The sequence below is a fragment of the Nanorana parkeri genome, unplaced genomic scaffold (assembly GCF_000935625.1).
Source record: "Nanorana parkeri isolate BGI_ZX_2015 unplaced genomic scaffold, ASM93562v1 scaffold4154, whole genome shotgun sequence".
Classification (NCBI taxonomy): Eukaryota; Metazoa; Chordata; class Amphibia; order Anura; family Dicroglossidae; genus Nanorana; species Nanorana parkeri.
In genome coordinates, this window is record NW_017310421.1 from 1 (window position 1) to 5,600 (window position 5,600).

Sequence of the window (5,600 nt, forward strand, 5' to 3'; positions counted from 1 at the left end):
ACGGGTCTATCACCTGACATACACATGTACTACACACGGGTGTATCACTTTAAACACATGTATTGCTCCCAGCGCAGCTATTGGTCGTTCATCAGGAGAGAATTGTGACTCTATTGTTGCCGTGTGCTGGGAACATGTAACACACGTACTGTACATAATGACTACCTGGAACATATGAATACCTGGAACATATGAATACCTGGAATAATGAATACCTGGAATATATGAATACCTGGAACATATGAATACCTGGAACATATGAATACCTGGAATAATGAATACCTGGAATATATGAATACCTGGAACATATGAATACCTGGAATAATGAATATCGGGAATATTGAATACCTGGAATAATGTTCTGGAAGTGATCGTCATCTTCCCATTGGTCGGTGCAGATGATGAGGATCATGAATTGATTTTTATACCGGTGGCCCTTCCAATATCATACATGACCTCTGGGGACATGAGTAGCCCCGCCCCCGCGGGTCAGGCAAGCTTCCATCGTCACACATACACACAGTACAATGAGCAGAGACGCGTTTCACATGAATGTGTTTATTGTTGGCAGGAAGTGGGGGGTTGGGGGCTCCGGTGTAAACGTTACAGGCACGGTGTGTTTAACAAGAGAGACAATATTGTGGCTTGTACTGCGCTCCCAGGGCTGTGGGCGACATAGGAAAGTATCGCCGTCACCCCTGGGCGGGCTGAGAACTTCACAGTTGTAAATTGGCCCCCCAATGCCGCGTCACATGACCCGGCGGAGAGAGGAAAGCAGAACGGTCCATACATTATACAATCATTACAGATATATACACCAGGGATCCTCGGGGGAGGGGCAAAGAAAACAATCGGCGTATTCTGTGACAGAATGGGCGGAGCAACAATAAGGTCCAAACTTTTCGCAAGCGACAGCAGCCAATCAGAATTCAGCATTCATCAGCCTGGAGTGTTCTCTGCGGGGCCACGTTTTGGGGGTGTTTTTCTAATCGGCTCCTGAAGGGTTAATTGTGACCGAACCTCAGACATAAAAGACGCCAAAATGTCCGGCAAAGTCCAGAGGATTCCACTTCGGCAGCTAAGAGGTTACTGGACCTTAAAACACAAAGTCCACCCACCCACCTAGGGGCCAAGGACGTCAATCACCCAGTAGCCCCGCCCCCGTGGAGGTTCTGGCTCCACCTCAAGTCAACAAAGGTTGTCAGGCTCCTCCCACTGTCTCCTCCATTTATATGTGTACAGAGTCCAGTGGAGGGAATATGAGATCCGAAAGCTGACCGAGCCGCAAGGTGGGCGGGGCCAGGGCGGGATCTGGGCAATGGAATAGAAGACACAATGTCAGTTCTGGGTGGACGGATCCTTTAAGGTTCAGATTTGAACGTTGCAGAGGTCGGATTTTCCGCCAGAATACATTCCGGTCAGTGAGAAGCCAAGCGAGTAATAGAGTACCGTATCTGTAGGGGCCCCGGGAAGAGGGAGGGGCTATAGAAAGGGGGAGGAGCCATGCTTTATTGCACAGTTGTAGGATTGGTTGTGTGGAGTGCCCATGTGTTAATAGCAGCTAAAGTCGGGATTGGTGCGTCATCCGGCGAGCGGCACCAACTTCCACAATGGAGACTCCGTAACCTGGACCCAGAGGTCAACCCGTGACCCCAAAATGAACCCGCCCCTTTCCAGGATCTCCGAATACCAATCAATAGCCTCAAACAGTGCCCCACAATCTGCTGAGAGACAACGGAACGTTACGGAGATCCGATCCATACAACGGAACGTTCCGGAGATCCGATCCATACAACGGAACGTTCCGGAGATCCGATCCATACAACGGAACGTTCCGGAGATCCGATCCATACAACGGAACGTTCCGGAGATCCGATCCATACAACGGAACGTTCCGGAGATCCGATCCATACAACGGAACGTTCCGGAGATCCGATCCATACAACGGAACGTTCCGGAGATCCGATCCATACAACGGAACGTTCCGGAGATCCGATCCATACAACGGAACGTTCCGGAGATCCGATCCATACAACGGAACGTTCCGGAGATCCGATCAGCTTTGTTTGTAGATCCTACGAGTCGGAACCTGGAGATTGGGGCCCCTGGCCGGCTCACTGGGGCCGTTCCAATGTCCGGGGACACAATCCGTTGCTATTGGTTACCACTTCCCGTATCTTTGGTTGCAGATTAGATTTCCGCTTTATATCTAAATTTACATTCAGCGGAATATTCTACAAAAAATAAATAATTATTATCAGAGAATTAAAGGGCGACTCCATTCAGAAGTGATACTCCGGGATTTGGGGGATTCTGGAGGGTTCCCGGCTCCGCCCATTGTGAGGGATCTCCCACAATCCTTAGGTGAGACTCAGAGACGGGTGGGGCCAGGACAGGAGTCCTCCAGAGACGGGTGGGGCCAGGACAGGAGTCCTCCAGAGATGGGTGGGGACCAGGACAGGAGTCCTCCAGAGAGGGGTGGGGCCAGGACAGGAGTCCTCCAGAGATGGGTGGGGCCAGGACAGGAGTCCTCCAGAGATGGGTGGGGACCAGGACAGGAGACCTCCAGAGATGGGTGGGGACCAGGACAGGAGTCCTCCAGAGATGGGTGGGGCCAGGACAGGAGTCCTCCAGAGATGGGTGGGGCCAGGACAGGAGTCCTCCAGAGATGGGTGGGGCCAGGACAGGAGTCCTCCAGAGATGGGTGGGGACCAGGACAGGAGTCCTCCAGAGATGGGTGGGGCCAGGACAGGAGTCCTCCAGAGATGGGTGGGGCCAGGACAGGAGTCCTCCAGAGATGGGTGGGGCCAGGACAGGAGTCCTCCAGAGATGGGTGGGGCCAGGACAGGAGTCCTCCAGAGATGGGTGGGGCCAGGACAGGAGTCCTCCAGAGATGGGTGGGGCCAGGACAGGAGTCCTCCAGAGATGGGTGGGGCCAGGACAGGAGTCCTCCAGAGATGGGTGGGGCCAGGACAGGAGTCCTCCAGAGATGGGTGGGGCCAGGACAGGAGTCCTCCAGAGATGGGTGGGGCCAGGACAGGAGTCCTCCAGAGATGGGTGGGGCCAGGACAGGAGTCCTCCAGAGATGGGTGGGGCCAGGACAGGAGTCCTCCAGAGATGGGTGGGGCCAGGACAGGAGTCCTCCAGAGATGGGTGGGGCCAGGACAGGAGTCCTCCAGAGATGGGTGGGGCCAGGACAGGAGTCCTCCAGAGATGGGTGGGGCCAGGACAGGAGTCCTCCAGAGATGGGTGGGGCCAGGACAGGAGTCCTCCAGAGATGGGTGGGGCCAGGACAGGAGTCCTCCAGAGATGGGTGGGGCCAGGACAGGAGTCCTCCAGAGATGGGTGGGGCCAGGACAGGAGTCCTCCAGAGATGGGTGGGGCCAGGACAGGAGTCCTCCAGAGATGGGTGGGGCCAGGACAGGAGTCCTCCAGAGATGGGTGGGGCCAGGACAGGAGTCCTCCAGAGATGGGTGGGGCCAGGACAGGAGTCCTCCAGAGATGGAAGAAGCCTGACCTCCAGAACTCCGCCTTCTGCTGAAATGCCACTTCTTGGGTGGACGGATCCCTTGGAAGACATACCCGCCCATCCCCCGTCTATTGCTATCTTTCACATTCGGGGAAAGTGTGGAGAAGGAAACCTTCAGATGAGGCGGCCTATGTGGAGTCATTAGATGTATCCGGGGCCCACTCACATTATAGGGCCAATCCATTTCCTGTCGGCCTTCAACGCATCACAATATGTAGACGACCGTTTTATTCAACATGGCGGCGCAATGCCTGTCCCCCGGTGGGGGGTGGAAGGTGCCAGCGAGGTGTTGTCATTTTTGTGCTGGAACAATAAAGTTGGTTTCAGTCTGACAGAAGTTGCAGTTTCACCTGATGGGAGGAGCCAATATCAGAGACACGCCCTCCGATGCAACATTATATTGTACCCGCTCTGGAAGGAACCGGTTCCCGTGCTCTTTGTGATGGACATTGAAGGCCCCAGGAAATGGATGAGTGTATGAGGACGCGGAGCCGCGCGGTGACGGATGAGGACGCGGCGCGCGGTGACGGATGAGGACGCGGAGCCGCGCGGTGACGGATGAGGACGCGGCGCGCGGTGACGGATGAGGACGTGGAGCCGCGCGGTGACGGTGGAGGACGCGGAGCCGCGCGGTGACGGTGGAGGACGCGGCGCGCGGTGACGGTGGAGGACGCGGCGCGCGGTGACGGATGAGGACGCGGTGCGCGGTGACGGATGAGGACGTGGAGCGCGGAGACGGATGAGGACGTGGAGCCGCGCGGTGAGGGATGGGGACGTGGAGCCGCGCGGTGACGGAGGAGGACGCGGAGCCGCGCGGTGACGGATGAGGACGTGGAGCGCGGAGACGGATGAGGACGTGGAGCCGCGCGGTGAGGGAGGAGGACGTGGAACCGCGCGGTGAGGGAGGAGGACGTGGAGCCGCGCGGTGACGGAGGAGGACGTGGAGCCGCGCGGTGACGGAGGAGGACGTGGAGCCGCGCGGTGACGGAGGAGGACGTGGAGCCGCGCGGTGACGGAGGAGGACGTGGAGCCGCGCGGTGACGGAGGAGGACGTGGAGCCGCGCGGTGACGGAGGAGGACGTGGAGCCGCGCGGTGACGGAGGAGGACGTGGAGCCGCGCGGTGACGGAGGAGGACGTGGAGCCGCGCGGTGACGGAGGAGGACGTGGAGCCGCGCGGTGACGGAGGAGGACGTGGAGCCGCGCGGTGACGGAGGAGGACGTGGAGCCGCGCGGTGACGGAGGAGGACGTGGAGCCGCGCGGTGACGGAGGAGGACGTGGAGCCGCGCGGTGACGGAGGAGGACGTGGAGCCGCGCGGTGACGGAGGAGGACGTGGAGCCGCGCGGTGACGGAGGAGGACGTGGAGCCGCGCGGTGACGGAGGAGGACGTGGAGCCGCGCGGTGACGGAGGAGGACGTGGAGCCGCGCGGTGACGGAGGAGGACGTGGAGCCGCGCGGTGACGGAGGAGGACGTGGAGCCGCGCGGTGACGGAGGAGGACGTGGAGCCGCGCGGTGACGGAGGAGGACGTGGAGCCGCGCGGTGACGGAGGAGGACGTGGAGCCGCGCGGTGACGGAGGAGGACGTGGAGCCGCGCGGTGACGGAGGAGGACGTGGAGCCGCGCGGTGACGGAGGAGGACGTGGAGCCGCGCGGTGACGGAGGAGGACGTGGAGCCGCGCGGTGACGGAGGAGGACGTGGAGCCGCGCGGTGACGGAGGAGGACGTGGAGCCGCGCGGTGACGGAGGAGGACGTGGAGCCGCGCGGTGACGGAGGAGGACGTGGAGCCGCGCGGTGACGGAGGAGGACGTGGAGCCGCGCGGTGACGGAGGAGGACGTGGAGCCGCGCGGTGACGGAGGAGGACGTGGAGCCGCGCGGTGACGGAGGAGGACGTGGAGCCGCGCGGTGAGGGATGAGGACGTGGAGCCGCGCGGTGAGGGAGGAGGACGTGGAACCGCGCGGTGAGGGAGGAGGACGTGGAGCCGCGCGGTGACGGAGGAGGACGTGGAGCCGCGCGGTGACGGAGGAGGACGTGGAGCCGCGCGGTGACGGAGGGGGGCGGGGGGCCGCG